Consider the following 22,508-nt stretch of genomic DNA (forward strand, 5'->3'; position numbering starts at 1 on the left):
TTAAAACTAGATGTAAATAAATAAAGACAGAATGCCTGGGACTTCCCTGGTGGTCCAGTGGGTAAGAATCTGCACTTCGGGCTTCCCTGGTGGCGCAGTGGTTGAGAATCTGCCTGCTAATGCAGGGAACACGGGTTCGAGCCCTGGTCTGGGAAGATCCCACATGCCGCGGAGTGGCTGGGCCCGTGAGCCACAACTGCTGAGCCTGCGCGTCTGGAGCCTGTGCCCCGCAACGGGAGGGGCCGCGATAGTGAAAGGCCCGCGCACCGCGATGAAGAGCGGTCCCCGCACCGCGATGAAAGAGTGGCCCCCGCTTGCCGCAACTAGAGAAAGCCCTCGCACGAACCGAAGACCCAGCACAGCCAAAAATAAATAAATAAATAAATAAATAAAGATTTACCTTTAAAAAAAAAAAAAAAAAAAGAATCTGCACTTCCACTGAAGGGGGCATAGGTTCAATCCCTGGTCAGGGAACTAAGATCCTTCATGCTATGCGGTGCAGCAAAAAAAAAAAAAAAAAAAAAATTAATAAAACCAAAAAAAAAAGAAAAAAGACAGAATGCCTGATTCATCTTTGGGGGTCTGGAAATTTTCACAGGTGCCTTTGCAGTATATTTTCAGCAGCAAGAGTGAAACTGAGAATGTGGTGCTGAGGTCCAGCCCCAGGGGTTACATGTTCATGTAAGTTAAGTCACATGTTCATTCTGCTGAGTCTTGGGGAAGTACACTTAGTTAACAACACAAATGGTCAACATCTCCTTTGGCCAGTAAGCCCTTCTTAGTCATCTGACAGATGCACTTCACTGCCTTTGACTGTCATGTGACAGTGTGGGCTGGCCTGGGTCAAGTGACTTATCCAGATTAACTGAGCTCAGTAGAGCCAGGCATTTCCTCTAGAACTGTGTCCTGGGTGAAAGCTCTTAACATTTTGACCTGCCTAGAATGTCATACCTTAGTGTACACTGATAGGCAAATAGAACAATTCTTAGCTTCCTGGAATCAGAAGGTGCCTTGGAGGAGGCAGTGAGAGTGGAAAGAAAATGGACTATCCAGAGACTGGCTAGGCAACCTTAGATGAATGGCTCCACTGCCATGGGCCTCCAGCCCTTTCTCATCTTGAAAATGAGAGGGTTGAACTCAGTGATCCCTAAGACCTCTTTCAGCTCTACAGATTAGCTGGTGTAGGGCTTCCAAACTCTTGGATTTCACAGATCATTACAGTTCCCACAAACCTTCCAGAAATGACACAGGGTGTTTACTTTTTACTTTCCAAAGAAGGACAATAGAAAACCAACTACTATTACTGCCATTTTCTAGCACATCACTTCTAGGAAGAAAGGATTTATTACCTTTAAAAAACATGGGAAGGAAATAATCTCAGAATAAAAGACAGTCCTTGTTAAGAAAAGGGGTTGGCAACTTCAACATGTGCACTCTATACTCATTCTGTCCTTCTCATTTTAAGAAACAGCTTTATTGAGATATCTACGTGTCATACAATTCATTCATTTTAAGTATGCAATTCAATAATTTACAGTAAATGTATAGAGTTGGGCAACCATTCCCACAATCTAATTTTAGAACATTTCCATCATTCCCAAAAGACCTCTTATGCCCATCTGCAGTCACTCTCTGTTCCCACCACCAGGTCCCCGTTACCACAAATCTACTTTCTGTCTCTATAGATTTGCCTTTTCTGAATATTTCATACAGTGGAATCATGCATTATGTGGCCTTTTGTGTCTGGCTTCTTTCATTTAGCATAATATTATAAAAGTCCATCCATGTGTGTATGTATGAGTACTCCATTGTTTTGTTTTGTTTTGTTTTGGCTCAGTAATATTTCATTGTGAGGATGTATACCACATTTTGTTTATCCATTTATCAGTTGATGGACATTTGGGTTGTTTTCACTTGTTAGCTATTGTAAATAATTCTGCTATGAACATTCGTATATGAGTTTTTGTGTGGATATGTTTTCAATCCTCTTGGGTATATATTGGGTTGGCCAAAAAGTTCGTTCGGTTAATAAAGTTCTTCGTGAAAATGAGGAAAGGGTCTTTTATTTTTACTTAAAACAGAACAAACTTTTTGGCTGACCCAATACCTACAAGCGGAATTACTGGGCCCCCAAAGATGTCTATGTCCTAATCCCTGGAACCTGTGAACATGTTTCCTTACGTGGCAGAAGAGACTGCAGAGGTGATTAAGGATCTTGAGATGGGGAAATTATCTTGGATTATCAAAGCGGGCCCAATATAATCACAAGGGTAATTATAGAGAAAACAGGGAGGCAAAAGAGAGTGTCAGAGTGGTGTAGCATAAGAAAGACTCAACTGGCCATTGCTAACTTTGAAGATGGAGGAGTCCATAACCCAAGAAATGCAGGCAGCCTCTGAAAAATCAAGGAAGCAGATTCCCCCCGAGAGCCCCCAGAAGGAATGTAGCCCTGCCAACACCTTGATTTTAGACTAGTGAGACCCGTTTTGGACTTCTGACCACCAGGACTGTAAGGGAATACATTTATGTGGTTTTAAGCTACAAAGTTAGTGGTAATTTGTTACAGCAGCCATGGGAAACTAATACACTGGGTCATAAGCTAATCCTAGCTCTACTTTTACATCACTAACAGAACCATTTAGGGAGACATCAGTGGTTGGAATTAAGAGCACAATTTGCCAGATGTATGGGTTCAGATTCCAACTCTACGACTTACTGTATGTGATCTTGAGTAAGTTTTCTTAACTTTTCTGTTCCTACGTTTCCCCATCTGTAAAATGGAGTTAATAATAATACCCTTCTTGCAGTCTGTTATGAGGATTGAATGAATAGGACTTAGTACAATACCTGGCATATGGCATATACAGAATCATTTACTGTTATCATTATTCACATTGTCTTCCCAGAACAAAGGAACAGAGGTGAAACCAAAAATTTCCTTAAACCTTTCAAAACATACTTTCTTCCTCCCATCAACTCTATTAAAACCTCAAAGTTCTTTAGACCAGGTTTCCCCTAGAGCGAAAATAAAAGTTTGAAGTCCCATCCCTGGAGAATTATTTTTGAGAAGAAGGCTTGGCCCAGCCTCCTAGCTGAAGAAGACAGTGATGTTCTGCCAAAATGTTCTTGGCAGATCTGGTTCCCTCTACCACATCTTGCTCAGAAATCACTGCTTGGTCCAGGGACAACTAGCTGTTACGTGTTTTCATCCAGTCCCTCAAAACATGGTGAGCACTTTGCAAATGTTGGCTGAATACCAAATGAATGTGCGAGAGTTGACCAGAACAACATTGTGGTTCCTACTTCAGGTGACATTCTTTCTAGAGTAAATGAAGTCCCTTTCTGACTTTTGGATGTAGAATAACTTTGGAGATGATATAGCCCAGGACCCTGATTTTGCAAATAAAGAAACGGAGACGCTGAAGGAAACATGACAGCTAAGATCATACAACAAGTTAGCTGCAAAGCAGGACTTGAACATGGCTCTTCCGGTTTCCAGCCCAGATGCCTCTCTAAGTGTTGCTACACATTAAAGAGTCTAAGATTTTGGGCTGAATCTGGGCTGATCTCTGGTCATGCCCTGAAAACCACTTGTTGAATCAAGTTCCTGGTATCATGTTGTCTCATTTTCTTATCCTTCCTTTCCCAAATAAAACTTTTTTCAATTTTAGTGTTCAGTAAATCAAAGAAATGCTATCAGTATTATTTCTTTTGCATCTTCTTTCTACAGCCTCAATGAGCATGAAAAGATATTGGCAAAATCCACTGTTATCTTTGGCTGATATGCCAGAACCCATGACTTCCCCAAACTAGGGATGAATTGCATAGTGAGCCTGCCTTGTGACGTTTAGCAGAACACACAGATAGTAATTAACATGATTCCAAAAGTAAAAATAGTTAACCAAAGTTGAACAAAAGTAGACCTAAGTTCCTCTTTTTTCTTCTTTTTCTAGAACAAAGCACTTGGTTAAAAGTGAGATGGCTGACTGAGGAAATAAAAAAATCAAAACGGGAAGCAGTAAATGGCTAACAAAGCTTTGTACTCAATAAAGGACTCCCAAACAACTTTATGCTTTCATAAATGAGTGAACAGACCCTGAATCTATGAAAAGTTATGCAGAGTGTATGAATAGATTCAACACTCATCTTCTTAGGGATGCTTTATGCTAATAAACTCCCAGGACTTCTTACCTTCCTTTATATCATTCAGAGAAGAACATCTGACGTCTTCATACTATTCCTACCCCTGAACAAATGCTCTTTTGTTATCCCCTCCCAAAAAATTATTTACCCAAGTCCTCTAAAAGATCTCTTTATACAAAAAAAAAAAAAAAAAATCTCTTTATTTCAAGCACTAGGGCAGTATTTGGATCTTTGCCAAATTTTTTAATGTTTTATTTCTTTTTCTTATTTCATTACATTGACTGGGACTTTTACTACAATGGTGAACAGCAGTGGCTATCCTGGCTTTTTAAAAAATAATTTCCTTTGTTACTTTGAAATATTTCAAATGTAAGACAAGCCTATAGAATAACAAATGTCCATATACCCACATTCCAGCCTTATCAAGTGATAACATCATGTCATTTTGTTCTGACCCTGAAAAAACTTATGTCTGAAGGCCCCTCTGTCCCTGCTTCCTCAGCCCAGAAGTAACTACTGTCATAACTTAATGTTTATTATTCCTATATATTTTTATAATCTTACTAGGCATGTATATACATCCATAAAAAGTATATAGTAGGGGATATCTGTATATGTATGGCCGATTCATCTTGTTGTGTAGTGGAGGCTAACACAACATTGTAAAGCAACCATACTCCAATTAAAATTAATTTTAAAAAAAGAAAAAAAGAGTATATAGTACAATTAAAGGAATGGAGGAAACTTAAATGCATATTATTAAGAAAGAGGCCAAACTGAAAAGGCCACATACTATAGGATTCCAACTATATGATATTCTGGAAAAGACAAAGGTATGGAGACAATACAAAGATCAGTGGTTGCTAGGGACGGGGAAGGGAGAGATGAAAAGGCAGAGCATAGAGGATTTTTAGGGCAGTGAAAATACTCTATGATATTGTAATATGATGGCTATATGTCATTATACTTTTGTCTGAACCCATAGAATATACAACACAAAAAGTGAACCTTATTGTAAATTATGGGCTTTTGGTGATTATGATGTGTCAGTGTAGGTTCATCCTTGATAAAAAGTGTACTGTTCTGGTGAGTGATATTGATAATGGGGGAGGCTATACATGTGTGAGAGCAAGGGGTACACGGGAAATCTCTGTGCCTTCCTCTCAATGTTGTTGTAAACCTAAAACTGCTCTAAAAAAAGAGAAAAGTCTTTTTAAAAATTACATAGTATTGGGACTTCCCTGGTGGTCCAGTGGGTAAAAGTCTCCACGCTCCCAATGCAGGGGACCCGGGTTCGATCTCTGGTCAGGGAACTAGATCCCACATGCCCATCCCACAACTGAGAAGTCCGCATGCTGCAAAGAAGATCCCGCGTGCCACAACTAAGACCTGGCACAGCCTAAATAAATAAATATTTTTAAAAATTACGTAGTATCATTTCACAGATTTAAAAGTTTTAAATAGATGTTATTATACCATATAAACATCCTTCAGCAACTTCTTTTTCTCACTCATATTTTTAAAATAAAAACAGGCAATTCTGATCAACTAGGCAAGTATGTATCAAACATTCCATGAGACACAGTGAAAACAGTGAAGAGCTCAAACTCTGCTCATGCTGGCTGAGCAGAATTCCTACCTCATATCACGTTGTCTTTTCTTGTTTTAATTTTTTATTATGGAAAATCTCAAACGTTTACTAGAGTAAACAGCACAGCATAATAGACCTCCGTGTACCTACCTATCAGTTGTTGATCAACCGATGGTCAGTCTTGCTTGATTTGTATTGAATCCCACCAAATTCCCAAAATCCACATTATTTTATAGTAAATCCCAGACATTATATCTTATCTGTTGTAGTCAGCCCCCAAGATGACCCCCAGTGATCCTTACCTCTGGTTACTCACGCCCTTGTTTATTCCTCTCCTACACTGAATCCTGGATGGTCTGGGTAGCCTGTAAAATACGGTGAAAGTGCTGGTTTCTGATCTCTGAGTCTGAGTCATAAGGTATTTCAGTTTCCTCATTGGCCTCTTGAATTGCTCACTGTGGGGGACAAGGCTGGGTCTAGGACAGAGGTCCCCAACCTTTTTGACACCAGGTACTGGTTTCGTGGAAGAAAATTTTTCAAAGGAAAGGGCCAGGGGATGGTTCAGGCGGTAATGCCAGCGATGGGGAGCGGCAGATGAAGCTTCACTCGCTCTCCCCACCGCTCACCTCCTGCTGTGCGGCCCGGTTCCTAACAGGACGCCGACCGGTACCAGTCCGTGGCCCGGGGATTGGGGACCCTTGGTCTAGGATGACATAAGCAAGGCACCTAGGATGCAAAATATAGGGAGGCATTTACTCTCAGGTGCCGACCCTACACTTGTACAACCCTGAGAGTGCGTGCCTCCTCCAATTTTGCCCTCTAAGTGACTCACTTCCCTCACTATGGTCCCAGCCCTGGTGGGGGAAGCAAGCTGCCATTCCATGAGGACATTAAAGCATCCTTATAGAGAGGCCCATGTGAAGAGAAACAGAGGCCACCCATCAACAGACAGCACTGACTTGCCAATCAGGTGAGAAGCAGATCCTTCAGCGCCAGTCAAGATTCCAGATGACTGCAGCTCATGGAAGACCCTAATAAGACAATCTGATCCAGAACTGCCCAGCCAACCTGCTCCCAAATCCCTGCCCACAAGACTGTGGGAGATAATATATAACACCATATTGTTTAAGCTACTAAGTTTTGGGATAACTTGTTATGCAGCAGTAGATAACTAACACAGAGACTGATACCTGGAAGTAGGTGCTGCCTTAACAAAAACCTAAAAATGTGGGATTGGCTTTGAGATCAGGCAAAGGGTGGAAACTGGATGTACCTTGAGGAGTGTTAATGAAAGCCTAAAGGGCCTCAAAGAGGCAGTTAGAAGTAGCTTAATGGCCCCCAGGGGGGCTGACCATGAAAGGTTAAAGGAAAATGAAGAAAATATCAAAAACTGGAAGCAAAGGAATCTTGGTATTTAATGGCAGAAATTTTAGCCACATTGTAATCCATAGTAACATGGAAAGTAGACAATCTATCTAATTAAGTGAGTGATCTAAGAAAATTTTTAAGCAGAGGGTTGAATATTCACCTGACTTCCTATTGTTGCCTATAGTAAAATGCAAGAAGAAAGACGTATGTTAAAGAAATAACTCTAAAACATAAATTTTTCAGGACTTGCCAGATTTGAAAATTCCCAGAATCTATAGATAGCAAACAATGCTAAAATTAAGAAATGACTTCTGGGAAAAAAATCAGAACACAAGTTATAAAAACATGGTTTAAAGATGAAGCCAAGGGCTTCTCTGGTGGCACAGTGGTTAAGAATCCACCTGCCAATGCAGGAGACATGGATTCGAGCCCTGGTCTGGGAAGATCCACATGCTGCAAAGCAACTAAGCCCGTGTGCCACAACTACTGAGCCTGCACTCTAGAGCCCACGAGCCACAACTACTGAGCCCACGTACCACAACTACTGAAGCCCATGTGCCTAGAGCCAGTGCTCTGCAACAGGAGAAGCCACCACAGTGAGAAGTCCACGCACCACAACAAAGAGTAGCCCCCTGCTCGCCACAACTAGAGAAAGTCCACATGCAGCAACGAAGACCCAACACAGCCAAGAATAAATAAATAAAATAAATAAATTTTTTAAAAAAAGATGAAGCCAAGGGTGGACTATAAAATCCTTTATTAACATGTTAGAAAGATCTAAGGCAGTGCCTCAAATAATGGTTCAAACAATAGGACTTCTAAGAATTTTAAGAACATTGTTCCTAGGCAGTCTCAGGCAAAGCCCAAGTAGAGAAGAGATTATCTTAGAGATTCGTGGGTGTTGATATGCCTAATAACGTAAACTCCAGTAAGATTCATAAGAGATCTACAAAATTTTAAAGAGAATTATATTAGGAGAAACACTACCAGTTTGGACTGAAATTAGGAAATCTTTGGACCCCCCAGATTCTGTAGGCAGAACACAGTCTAAGAAAACTACCTCGTTGTAAAGACAGGCTACCTTTCATGGAAAAGGAAAGATGATGTAGAAGGTGGAATCAAGAGCCATAGTGAATCTTCACAAGCCTTGAGCCCTAATCAGGGAACGAACAACATGTGCCTCCTGGATTTCAGAATCCACTGCTATGGACTAGTGATTCTTGTGTGCTTCCTAGTCCCCCATTTTTGAATATGAGTATCTATACCGATTACCCTATGCCTGCTTCACCATCGTATGTTGGCAGACCTCGTTCAAATTACATCAGGTTTTACATACACTCATTTGTATGTGTGTGTTTATAGTTTTATGCAGTTTTATCACATGTATAGATTCATGTAACCACCACCACAATCAAGAATTCAAGATACAGAACTATTTCATCAACACCAAGAACTATTTTTAAAAGCATAATCTCAATATTATTGTCACACTAAATAAATAACTATAATTCCTTAATATTGTCAAAATCCAGTCATTGTTCAAATATCCCCAATTGTTTCATATTATTTTTTGCTTTTTCGTTTTCATTTGTTGGAATCAATATCCAAGTAACATCCATACATTGGAATCTATAGGTTCCTCTTGCCCCACCCCCCACCCCGCCTTTCTCTCTCACTCTCTTTCTCTGTTTTTTGTTATAGTTTTTGTTTGTTTTTCTACCTTGCAATGTATTTGTTGAGGAAATCAGGTTATTTGTCCAGTAGAGTTTCCCTCATTGGGGATTTAGCTTTTATATCTCCGTGGTGTTTTTAACATGTTCCTTTCTGAAGACTTGATAAGATTCAGATTCTAATTTTTGACAAGAATGCTATGTAGGTGACGGTGTGTACTTCAGTCAGGAAGCACCTCATGCCTGGTTCCTCCCTCTTTTCTTAAATAACAGTTTTATTGGATATAATTCACACACCATAAAGTTCAATTCCATGGTTTTTATCATATTCACAAAGTTGTACAACTAACACAACTATCTAATTCCAGAATATTTTCATCATCCCAGAAAGAATTCCCATACCCATTAGTGGTCACTTCCCATTCTCCTCTGCCTGCCCCCCTGCAACCACTAATCTACTTACTGTCTCTATAAAGTTGCCTGTTCTGTACACATCATATAATGGAATCATGCAATATGTGTTCATTTGTGTCTGGATTCTTTAAACACTTAGCATAATATTTTCAAGGTTCATCCACGGTAGCATGTATTAGCACTGCATTCATTATTATGGCTGAATAATATTCAGTTGTATGGATACGCCACATTTTAAAATCCATTCAACAGTTGATGGACATTTTGGTTGTTTCCACTTGTGTCGTTATGTGTAATGCTGCTATGAACATTCATGTACAAGTTTTTGTGTAGACATCTGTTTTTATTACTCATATATATACTAAGGAGTGGAATTTCTGGGTTATTGTTGAAACCCATTTAAGTTTTCTTGTAGCTTTTTGTTCTCCTTTGGCCACGTGGCTTGTCGGATCTTAGTTCCCCGGCCAGGGATTGAACCCAGGCCCTCAGCAGTGAGAGCGCAGAGTCCTAACCACTGGACCACCAGGGAATTCCCTCTTGTAGCTCTTTTTGTTCTTAGTATATATGTCTGTGGGAATGTGCAGTCAAATTACTTTGTGTTAAAGTGAATTGAAATAGTTTCTGTTTGTGTGGTTACGCCACAACTCAATGTACCGATGTATTTCATTCTTTTCTTTTGATATGGGGGATTTATTTTTAAACTTAATTTTGTTTTATATTTATGTGAAATATTCATATGGGCTTCCTGCCTTCCTTTTTTGCTTCCTTACTTAATAACCCAGTTGAGAAGTGATTGAACAGGTACAAGTGAGGAAAGTTGCCAAGTTTGGAGGTACCCCAATAGCAATCAGGGCTCATATAAGATTATTGGCCCAGCAGGTCAGTGCCCTGGCAGTGGGATCCTCAGCAAAGAAGGTGACCAAGTTGGGCAACGACAAAGCAGGGTTGGGAGATTAGTTACATAAAGTGGGATTGAGCAAATACATAAATATATTGAGGATAATGGATAATAGAGAGCAGGTTTCTCACTGTCAGAGAGGAGAGTTACAAATATGAAAATGGCAAGTCTGGAATGAACCTTGTGGTGTTGGATTGGGATTGGAAGTACTGGTGTAAACTCATGGTTCTCAAAATATAAAGATGCACAAATAAACAGCAAGTAACAATGAACACACTTAGCCCCCAAATCTTGGTTTCTAAATACCACTTTTTTCTAGCAAAATGAACCAGGGATCCTTGGGGAAATTACTGATTCTAGGAGGGCACGGAAAGTATAAGATGAGCCCAAAACCTCTTGTGGGGTCCCAGAAAGTAAGGAAGTGCTCTAAAAATGATAGTGACATGTCAAAAGGACAAAGAAGCCAGATTCTAGGAGAATATGAACATCAAAACAGTTAATAATCGTTACAGATTATAGGGACTTCCCTGGTGGTCCAGTGGTAAAGAATCCACCTTACAATGCAGGGGACGTGGGTTCGATCCCTGGTCAGGGAACTAAGATCCCACATGCAGCGGGGCAACTAAGCCCGTGCACCACAACTACTGAGTTCGCGTGCCTCAGCTAGAGAGTTTGTGTGCCACAAAACCACAGAGCCCATGCGCCCTGGAGCCTGCGTGCCACAACTAGAGAGAAGCCCGTGCGCCACAATGACGAGCCCGCGCACCGCAATGAAAGATCCCACATGCCTCAACTAAGACGTGACGTAGCCAAAAATAAATAAAATAAATAAATAATAAATAAATCTTTTTTTTAAAAAAAGAGTAACAGATTATATTCCACTGAGTAAAACAGGAATCTATGAGTCTACGTTGATATCAATAAATGAATGAGGAGAAAAGAAAGCACTTACTTGCAGCAGAATGCTAACTAATAAATGTAGAAGGAATGATGGAATCAGAAAATCATCATTTGGCAATCGTCATAGCAATAATGAATTCAGGCAAGCAACATCAACGGATGTTAAGTCCAGCAGATGAATGTTGGATGAGAAACAGGATATTTACATAGTCTTGAGATGTCTCCCCACAAAGTATTTATTAACTCAGAAGAAAAAACAAGTAACTTCATGATGGAGAATGTTGGCAGAGTACATTGTCTTCCACTTTGAGGACGGAGCGCAACTTACTCAACTATCCCTATTGATGGCCCTTTGGGTGGTTTACAGTCTTTTCTTATCATAAATAGTTTACAGTGAATAGTCTTGTGCACGCCTCCTTTTGTATTTGTATCTGGGCATTATTTTTGTAAAATAATTTGACTTCAGGACCCCACCCAGATAACTTTCCTCAAGATTAAGATTATTCATTCATATTTAAATAAAAATTTACTGAGCACTGCTCCAGGCGCTTTTGAATTTGGAAATGAACAAGAAAGCAAACTTCCTGCCTCCATGGGGCCTGCCTTTTAGTGTCGACACAGAAATAAACAAATAAAGTAGCATCAAATGATGATAAATGCTATGAAGGAAAAGACAACAGAATAAGGGAATAGTGAATGATAGGGTAGGCTCTATTATTGGGCCGTTAGGATAGGGAGCCTGAATTAATGCAACAAGTTCTGTGAATATCTTCAGGCAGAGGGAACAACTGCAAAGGCCCTGAGGTAGGAGTGAAAGCTGTACCTCACTCCCGCTCGTTGGAAGAGGCAATGAAATTAGCTCAGGCACTGCTGTCGATGGAGGTGGCTTGTAGCCTGTGGCTCTAGTACACTTTCCCCTGGAGAGCTCCCTTCACCAAGGGCATTTTCATGTAATTTTACAAAGCATCCACTGTCATCACATTCCGGGGTGAAACTGGATCCTTTCAAGGTGAACAGAATGCTTCTTGTTTGCTCAATGCCTCTTCAGTGGCTCCTCAGCCAAGATTATGATCCCTCCAGCATGTTCAGAATTTTCTCCCAGCACTGACTCACTCACCCCTCCAATAAGCCTGGGAGGGCAGGGGGCCCAGGGAGTGAGAGACAGGGCTGGGTCTGCACTGGGATTTCCGCCAGGCTTTGGGTGGGATTTCTACTCTACCACTTGGCTTCAGAGCCTCCGTTTTCTGCCTTGTGTCCTCCCTAACAATATCCATCTTTGAGTCTCAGACCTTACCAACCACCACCTCTCCCCATTACAGTCGTTACTGACACCAGAACCAAGATCCTTGTTCCTTGAAGAACAAGCTTCTTGTTCCTGGATCATTGTCACTCTCTCCTGCACAATGCCTGTCACTATTCTCAGTGATTCCAATATAGCCACAGCTATTCCTTCCAACACCCTGAGCCCTCAAATCCCATGTCATATCCTAGAGCAGACCATGTCATTATCAGTGTATTAGTCTGCTCAGGCTGCTATAACAGAATACCATACAGTGAGTAGTTTAAGCAACAGAAATTTATTTTTTCATAGTTCTGGAGGCTAGAAGTTCAAGATCAAAATTTGGTTTCTAGTGAAAACTTTCTTTCTGGCTTTTGGCCTTCTCACTGTGTCCTCACTTGGTGGGGAGGTGAGGACGGGGACGAAGAAAGAGCACTCTCTGGTTTCTTTTCTTTTAAGAACACTAATCCTATCTCATCAGGGCCCCACCCTTATGACCTCATTTAACCTGAATTACCTCCTTATAGGCCTTATCTCCAAATACAATCACATTGGGGATAAGGGCTTCAATACCTGAGTTAGCGGGGATACAATTCAGTCCATAGCAACCAGGAACCCCCAATCCTCCATAATTTCAAGCATTCCATTCTCCACCACTTCTTCCTACCTTCCACTTCACTCTCTCTAGGACCTCGGCCCTAACAGTCCTTGTAACCCTCCAGACTCTACCATCCATTTCACACAATGTGCTTTGCTGTCTGCCACTTACCTCATGCTCTCACACCCTTTAACCCACTTTAAATTCCATGGCCACTTTCATGGGCTCTCCCATTTCCTCAAACTTGCTTAGCTGAACCTGGCTAATCCATTGCTCCTCCTGCTTGGCCCAGGGCTTATGAGGCAGAATACCACGGCAGGGGATCACGCAACCAGCCTGATACATCTCACTGTAAGTTCAGGGCCCAGCTTGAAGTGGGCCCTGGATGCTATCCAGAAATCACCCATATTCTCCCTATAATTTCGGTTCCCAGTCTGCTAAGCGGCACTTTCACATTTTCTCACTCCTAAAACCCCATGACCTCCTCCCCAATCCTCGTCTTCAGCTGGTGACCTCATTTCTTGTTTTTCTGACAAAAGTCAATCAATCAGAAGAGAACCTCTACAAGCACCCCCAGAACATCCACCCCTCTACCTGCATCTATGACTGTACAGTCTGCTTTGTTTCCTGTGAGGATGTGCAAGCGAAAGAAGAGCAAAGAGCATCTCACTCTCCATCCAAGTTTACAAAGATTAACCCGCTGCAGCCGCTGACTGACAGTGCACTAGGTACTTCAGACAAAGAGATTATGGCAATAACAGGATGAAGCGCTCTGTGCTTCAGACAGAGGAAATTAAAGATGGCAACAGGATGCTCTGTGCTTTGGACAAACAGGTGCTTAGATAGTTTGATGCATTTCGGGAAGAATTTTAATGAACCCCAGGAGACAGCATTTCAGATAGCACTGAGAAACTGCTCCAAAGAGGTAGAGGGGAAGGTCAGTATACATGTGATTTTGGTGAAGGGGAAGTGCATGCAATCAAGCACATATTTTTTGCAGAAGGTTTCTGCTAGTCACGAGGTGCAGACGTCACCATGAAGGATTTTAGTGTTTTTCTAGACATGAGGAGATACAAGAATTGGGCTCATAAAATCGTCTCCTGAAAATATCGAACTATCTGAAGACCTGTTCTGCTCGTTTTTCCCAGAGCACAGGGGGCCTCATCTCTGCTCTCCACCCAGAACTCCTTTCAGGGGGTGTTGAAAGTCAGCAGCTGCAGCAGCTCATGATTTAATCCTTGTAGAGCTCGATGCCAAGTGCCAATTTGTAAGTGACAGGGGATAGACCTTTTTTTGGTGTTCTGAGACCAATTTCCAGTGCCTACTGAAAAAAGAAAGCCGCACAACCTAAGAGCTGTGAGTTGCGTTTTGCTCAGGACCTTACTGAGGATGATAGCCTGAGAAACAGCCTCTCAGTAACTCTGAGGAACTGCTCTGAAGAGGTAGGGCGGGAATCAGTATACACATGAATTTTTTTGTCCGGGAAAACATGTAGTGAAGCATACATCTTGGTGAAAGGTTACCGCTAATCACAAAGAGTATCTCAGGTTGATGAGTTTAGTGCTTGCTAATCACAAACAGTATCTCAGGTTGATGAGTTTAGTGCTTTTCTGTATATGGGAAGATGCAAGAATCTGGGCTCATTGAGATTCTTCCTGAGATATGCATCTTGGCTATCTAGGAGCCTGTTCTTAACTATCTGGATCCTCATCCTGTTTATCCAAAGCACAGGATGCCTCACCTGTTTTTTCCATTCTGAGTTCTCCTCAGGGTGCACAGTCACGGGGCAACTGCCCTAGGTTGTGATTTAACCCTTTGTATAACTGGAGGATGAGTGACATTCTTTGTTCCTTTTTTTATACCAACATGGCGGGGGTGAGGGGTGTTCCCCACACTAACAAACGATTCTCAGACACCAACTGGGTGTCCTAGAGTTCAACTTAATTCTGACGCTATCTACCTGGAGTTAGCAACAGACTCTACAGGTTAAGGCTTCGGTCCTACAAGACTGCCCCTCACCCCCCCACCCCTCACTTCAGAGGCCAGTCACAAGACCAGGTTGTTATCTGTGGTAGCTGCTTCTGACCAACCAGCTAAAGATTGGAGCTTCCAACACCCCTCCTTGAACTTCAGATGCCAGTTGCAAGTCCAGGTTGTTACCTGTACTTCTAACAAACTGACTGTAAATCAGAGGTTTCCAAAACGCCCTCCTCGGGTTTGATTAATTTGCTAGACTCGCCCACAGAGAGACATGTTACTTACTAGATCACTGGTTTATTGTGAAAGGATAGAACTCTGGAAAAGCCAGATGGAGAACTGCGTAGGGTGTTACCAAACTGAACTTGGGTCTGCTCGCCCACCACACAGCAAAGCCAATCTACTGACACCAGATTGTGACGAAGGAAAGTACAGTGTTTATTGCAGGGCAAAGCAAGGAGAGCAGACAGCTCATGCTCAAAAGACCCAAACTCCTGATGGCTTTCAGGGAAGGGTTTTTAAAGGCAACATTTGGGGTGAGGGCTGCAGCGTGCATAACCTTTTTCTGATGGATGGGTGGTGAGGTAACAGGGTGGTGTTTCAGGAATCTTAATCATCCACCTCCTGATTCCAACCAGTCTGGGGTCCACATGCTTGTGGTCTGCAGATAGTCTTCATCACTATGATGAACAGGGGAAGAGGGGGCAGGGTGGGATCTTCATTTTTGCAGAACAACTCAAAGATAGGCATCAGATTGTTATATATATATATCCCTTGAGGAGGAACTAAGACTCTGTTTTGTTGCTGAACTATTGTTTCTTGACTGCTTTCCCTTTGTTTCTGCATTCCCTCACTTCCCTAATTAGTAACTGCTTGAGTCTGCTCTTTGGAACTCAAGGAAGGCCTAGGAGACCAAAGCCTTTTTCCACAAACAAGAAACAGGAGACACAGAAGGGCTTTTATAACCAGGAAGGCCCCACAGGGCCCTGCTCAATTGCAATCCCCCTTTTCTTTGATATTTCTCAATCCTGAGGGGAATAGGGTTTGGACGAGAAAGGGAATAAAATTTTGGATAGAGAGGTTAATCCTGAACTCAGCAGGGGAACTCTGTTTTAGGGGACTTGGTTTCAAGCGCAGGGTAAGTGGGAAGGGGCACAGAGATTCCATGCCCTCTGTTGGCCACTTTGCCTCCCATCCACTCATATTCACCAACCAGGAAGCTCTCCAAACTCTGTCCTTTTGGGTTTCGTACGGTGGCTCTATTACAGAGGCATGACTGATTAAATCATTGATAATTGGTGATGTATTCCATTTATTCTACCTCCAGCCCCTCTCCCCTCCCCACAGGGTGGGACTGAAAGTTGGTTGGTTCTCCTGGTAAACAGCCTCTACCCTTAGTGCTTCCATCACCTCACTAACACAACAAGACACTTTTCATCACTCTCAACACTTAGGAAATTCCAAGCGTTTGGGGAGCTTAGAGCCAGGAACTGTGGACAAAGACAAAATTATATACAGAGAAATATATGTCGGTCATCTGAATGACCAGATATATATTTCCTATAAATCACAATATCTCAGATCTCTTTAAAAATAAGGAACTGATCTCCATAAAAATCAGGATTGTTGCTACCTTCAGGAGAGAAGAGGGTTATGGTAGGAAAGAACACTCAGGGGCCTCTGATGCACTGGCAAGGTCATATTTGTACATGTATGTGATATGTATTTGTACACTCCTCTACGTGTGTTATGTTTCACTGTAAAAATAGGTTAAAAAAATGCAGGGGAAATTTGTGTCCAAGCAAGTTGTGTATAAAATATCCCGAACTCTTCCTACATTAAAATACCTAAAAAACACTAGATAAAAATATTTTTTAAAATATATTTTATATATACACATTATATACTTATAAAATACATATTTATATACATGTATATTGCCAACTTAAAAAAATGCACAATGTGAGAGTTGTGAGTTAAGCTTTATTTGGGGCAAAATGAGGACGACAGCCCGGGAGACAGCATTTCAGATAGCTCTGAGAAACTGTTCCAAAGAGGTAGAGGGGAAGGTCAGTATATACATGATTTTGGTGAAGGGGAAGTGCATGCAATCAAGCACATACTTTTTGCGGAAGGTTTCTGCTAGTCACAAGAAGCAGATGTTACCATGAAGGATTTTAGTGCTTTTCTAGATATGAGGAGATACAAGAATTGGGCTCATAAAATCATCTCCTGAAAATATTTAACTATCTGAAGACCTGTTCTGCTAGTTTTCCCCAGAGCACAGAGTGCCTCATCTCTGCCCTCCACCCTGAACTCCTTTCAGGGGGTGTTGAAAGTCAGCAGCTGCAGTAGCTCATGATTTAATCCTTGTAGAGCTAGATAGCAAGTGCCAATGTCAAGTGCCAATTTGTATTGACAATATCAAGATGTACACATACAATAAATGTTTACATATGAAAAACCACAATGAGACACCACTGGACACCCACCAAATTGGCAAAATTTGTGAAGCTGGAAAAAACCATCATTTTAAATGCACGAAGGAGTTAGCAAGAAAGAAAAAAGTATAAGAAATCTGCTGATGCCAAGGTCAAAACCAGATTCCAGAGGTGAGTGAGTCTTGAGGTTAATGAATAAAATGACAGAAGGAAAACATGCGATCCTTGCTTTGGCTCTGGGTGGAGAGGTAAAAATCTCCTGGGAGTACTGTGGCCTTCTGGCAGCCCTCACGTGTCCATTCTCCCTTTAATTTACTCTCCTTAGGTTTTTGCTCTACAGCCCCAAAACAACTCCTGTCTAGACCACCAAAGACCTCCACACTTCTAAATCCACCAGTCGTTTCCCAATCTGAGCACACTTGATCTCTCACAGAACTTTTTTTATTGATGTGAAATTCACATAACATAAAATTAATCATTTTAAAGTAAAATTCAGTGGCATTTAATACATTCACAATGTTGTGCAACCACCATCTCTGTCGAGTTTCAAGACATTTTCATCACCCCAAAAGAAAACCTTATACCCAATCAACAGTCACTCCCCACTCCCCTAACCCCTGGCAGCCACCAAATCTCCTCTTTGTCTTTATCGATTTACCTACTCCGGATATTTTGTGTATATGCAATCATGCCCTCTCCCACAATTTGAAGCAGTCGATCACTTCCTCTTCCTTTCAACATTTTCTTTACGAGGCTTCCAAGATCCCCACACTTCCTGGTTTCCCTTAACCTGATCTCTGAACATTGGTGGGTCCAGGGCTTAGTCCTGTACCTCTCCTTCTCTCTGTCCCCACTCGCTCCCTGGCTGACTCACCCAGTTACATGGTTTTAAGTTGCATCCATGTGCTGATGGCCCCAAGCTTTTCTCTCCAGCCAGGACTCTCCCCAGAACTCCAGACTCACACATCCCATTGCCTACCTGACATCTCCACTCGGCATGTCATACTTGTCCTAATCAAGTCTGAGCTCCTGACCTTCCCCACCAAGCCTGCTCTTCCTGATTCATGTCAAGTCCTCCTTCCAGGTCCTCCAGCAGAAAACCTTGAAGTTTTCATCCTTGACACTGCTCTTTCTTTCATATCCTACATTTGACCTGTCAGCAAAATCCTATGGGTTCTCTTCAGAACAGATCCAGAATCTGACCACTTCCATCACCTCCACAGCTATCATTCTGGGGCAGGCGCTCTCCTTTTTCACCAGGGTTATTGCAATCACCCGATAACTGTTGTCCTACTCCTGTCCTTGGACCCCTTCAATCCATTCTCAACACATCATCCAGAGGGATGTATTAGTCAGTGTTCTCTAGAGAAACAGTATGTATGTATGATAAGGATATGGAATTGGCTATTGGCTCATGCAGTTATGAAGGCTCTGAAGTCCCGTGATTGGCTATCCGCAAGCTGAGACCCAGGAAAGCCAATGGTGTGGTTGCAGTCTGAAGGTCTGAGAACTAGTAGAGCCAATGGTGTGAGTCCCAGCCTGAGAGCAGAAGACCAACGTCCCAGCCTAGACAGTCATGCAGAAAGCGAATTCTCCCTTCCTCTGTCTTTTTGCTCTATTCAGGCCCTCAGTGGATTGGTTCATACCCATTCACATTGGGGAGGGCAATCTGCTATCCTCAGTCTACTGATACAAATGGTAATCTCATCCGGAAACATCCTCCCAGACACACTTCAAAATAATGTTGAGCCAGATATCTGGGCATGCCCAGACCCAGTCACGTGGACACATAAAATGTATATCACGTTGCTAAACGTGAGTTAAAGCAATTCTCTGCTGGAAACCTTCTAATGGCTTGCTAACACTTCTAGCATAAAATGCAGAATCCTCCACATGGCCTAGAAGGACCTGTACTATCTGACTCCGGCCTGCTTCTCCACCCTCACCTCCAGCCACTCTGCCTCTTCTGCTCTTACAGTCCTGGCCCCCTTTGCCCCTGATTTCCAGGTCCTGGCACTCACACTCCCCTCTGGCTGGAGCACTCTTCCTCTCCCTTGCCCCATGTCCTCTGCGCTCACTCCTTTACCTCCTTCAAGTCTTTACAGAGGCGTCAGCTTTTCATTCAGCCTTCCTGACCATCCTATTGAAAATTGCAGTTTCCACCTGGAACACTGCCCCCTCCTTCCCTGCTTTGTATTCTCTCATAGCACTTACCACCATCTCAGATGCCAGAATTTGACTTATTTTATCTGTTTCCTCTCGTTAGAATATAAGCTCCACAGGAACAGGGATCTTTGTTTTGGTCCCTTTTGTTTCTATCCCCAGCACCTGGATTTGTACTTAGCGCATAGTAAATGCTTAATAAATATTTGTTGAATCAATCAATGAATGAATTTTCCAAAAGATAGTTTAAAGAAAGAAAAAGGGTTTGTACTGATCAAGAGAAAAATTCCTTATTGTTCATAGAAAGGAGAAACCTTTTAAGGATCCCACTTTCCCCAAGTCTCTGCCTTAGAAATCTCACATGTATCCTTTTAAGAGAGTGGCATGGTCTTGTGAATTCAGTCCTAGACCTGTCTGCTCCTACCCACTGACAAGGTGGACATAAGACTGGTCACACCATGCGCGTGAGCTACAGGATTGAGTAGATTGAGGTATGTTCACACACCCAGACTTACTCACTAATTCACTAATTCATTCATTCCTCCGGCCTCCCTTGCAGGACTTACTACCTTGTTTGTAATTGTCAGTTTTCTTATCTATCCACACAGACTTTGAGCTCTTTGAGAGCAGACGTTCTATCTGTCTCCTTAATGCCTAGCTGTGCCTGGCACAGACTAGACAACTCAACAAAATGGAAAGAGTGGGTGGATGGAAAACAGTGGCCAGAGTGAAAGAAGGCCAGCAGCTGGGGAATTCACGAGGCTTGTCTTCAGAATGGGGGGGGGGCACCTGTCTGGATGGAGCAGAGGGTACCTGTTGGGGGAATAACATTGGGTGGGTGAAGCTGGGCACCGAGTTCCTGCTAGGCTGCCACAGTTCCCTAATTAGGGGAGAACAGACCAGTCGGGAGGGACATGAGTTGAAACAAGCACACATTTATTTGGCTGCCTCCTATGTGGCTTCACACAGCTACCCCACCTGCATTCAGATGACGGATCGCCAAATCATGATTAACAGTCAGTTTACATAGGACTGATGTCAATGACCCAGGAGTGCCCCTTCCTGGGCCCCGTCACTAGACTCAGGCACACTTCTCTACTCCTTCTGCCCTCCGTGACCAGGGATCCCCACCACTATCCCTCCTTCCTGAGACTCTCACCTCCTTCTCGGCCTCCTGAGGAAAGGGGGCTGGGTTGGCCCTGCCCCTTGGCCACGCCACCAAAGTCACACCTGATTGCAAAGATGATGTCTCCCCTGAGGGGTGATGAAGACCCCTCCTCTCAGGCCTGAGGAACTCCACCAGGCTTTTTTATGCTTGCATGCTGGAATGCCTCCAGCATTTCAGTAGAATGTTCCACCCCCATGTTTCTGGGGTCCTTGAAAACCAAGTAGGGGAACTATTTGAGATGAGTTTTGGGAGGAAAGAGATAGATTGGCCTTGTGGGTTAGGCAGGCTGGATGGGAGGGGTGCAGGAGGTCCATGGCAAGACCCATGCCTTCATTCTGGGTGGAACAAGGACTTTGGATGTGGATTATGGATGGAGAAGAAGAAGCAGAAGGTCATGCAGGGGGAAACTCAGAGAGACATAAAAATCATACCTACCATTTATTATGCACCTGTTGTGTGCCAGGTATTGTGCTGGATGCCTACATATGCAATAGATTCTTTCTGAGGTACCTACCTATCTCGTGGAACCAGCTCCTCTGATCCACAGGGTGGGACCACTGCATTCATTCATTTAACAAAATATGTATGCACCTACCAAGTAGTAAGCCCTGTCCTAGGTGCTAGGTACACAAGAGAAAGACAGATGTGGTCTATGCCTTCATGGAGGGGAGATGCACACTAAGTAAATAAACAAATAAAACTACATTATACAGATTATTATAAATTTGCATAATTATAATTGCACAAATTATAATTATACAAAATAAAATTGTATAATTATAAATATTATAAGGGAAAAGAATGAGGTATCGTGTGGAGCAGGACAGGACCTAGTTGACTCAGGGTGGCCAGGGAAACCTCCAGAGGAGGAGAATTTTTTTGTTTGTTTTTTTTTTATTTTAATTTATTCATTTATTTATTTATTTTTGGCTGTGTTAGGTCCCCGTTTCTGCGCGAGGGCTTTCTCCAGTTGCGGCAAGCGGGGGCCACTCTTCATCGCGGTGCGCGGGCCTCTCACCATCGCGGCCTCTTTTGTTGCGGAGCACAAGCTCCAGACGCGCAGGCTCAGCAGTTGTGGCTCACGGGCCCAGCTGCTCCGCGGCATGTGGGATCTTCCCAGACCAGGGCTCGAACCCGTGTCCCCCGCATTGGCAGGTGGACTCTCAACCACTGCACCACCAGGGAAGCCCCAGAGGGGGAGAATTTTATACCAAGACCTGAATGATGGGAAGGGACTGGCCGTGTGAATTGGGAATTGTGGGTGATGATGGGGTGGGGAATGTGTGGAGGGGCAATTTCCAAGACAGTGGGAACATCAAGGCCAGTGTTCTTGAGGGTGGGATGACTGGACGCTGTGAGTCTGAGGGACAGCTGTTCCAGATGGAGCTGGTGAGGACAGCCTGAGCCAGATCCTGCAGGGCCCTGTGGGCCACAGTAGGGAGGCTGGGTTTCATTTTAATTTTAATTTTTTTTTTTTTGGTCCTGCCTGGCAGCACGTGGGATCTTAGTTCCCTTACCAGGGATGGAACCGTGCCCCCTATATTGGAAGTGCAGAGTCTTAACCAGTGGACCTCCAGGGAAATCCCCCGGGTTTCATTTTACACACTGTTATTTGATGTGTTAATTTAAAAAGTATATAGATTATTGAATCATACAATTTTAAAATATTTTGATAACCGTATTTCAATATTTCCGCTATAATTTCTTTTGTCATACTGTGCATATTATTTTATGGTTTAAAAACACAATTCTGCCTCATGGTTCCAGTGGGGAGAGAAAGAGGAAGCAGGGGAGCGGGCCGTTAGGGGGGACCCACCAACAGTTTCTGCTACCACTGCCGGGGCCGCCTCTGTGCTCTTGGCTGGGGGAAAGGAGCTGTGAATCCCGGTCACAGGGCC

At 42.9% G+C, this 22,508-nt stretch overlaps 1 long non-coding RNA gene across 1 annotated transcript; it reads right to left on the bottom strand.

Moving 5' to 3' along the window:
• Window positions 1-1,674: 1,674 nt before the first annotated feature.
• LOC118888529 lies at window positions 1,675-9,400 on the bottom strand. The gene is made up of 3 exons (XR_005018321.1): window positions 9,320-9,400; window positions 4,432-4,436; window positions 1,675-1,696 (listed from the first exon to the last, which is right to left on the bottom strand). It is a non-coding gene; the product is annotated as an uncharacterized LOC118888529 (long non-coding RNA).
• Between the last annotated feature and the right edge of the window lie 13,108 nt (window positions 9,401-22,508).

This window comes from Balaenoptera musculus, chromosome 2 (genome assembly GCF_009873245.2).
Source record: "Balaenoptera musculus isolate JJ_BM4_2016_0621 chromosome 2, mBalMus1.pri.v3, whole genome shotgun sequence".
In the NCBI taxonomy this organism is placed as follows: domain Eukaryota; kingdom Metazoa; phylum Chordata; class Mammalia; order Artiodactyla; family Balaenopteridae; genus Balaenoptera; species Balaenoptera musculus.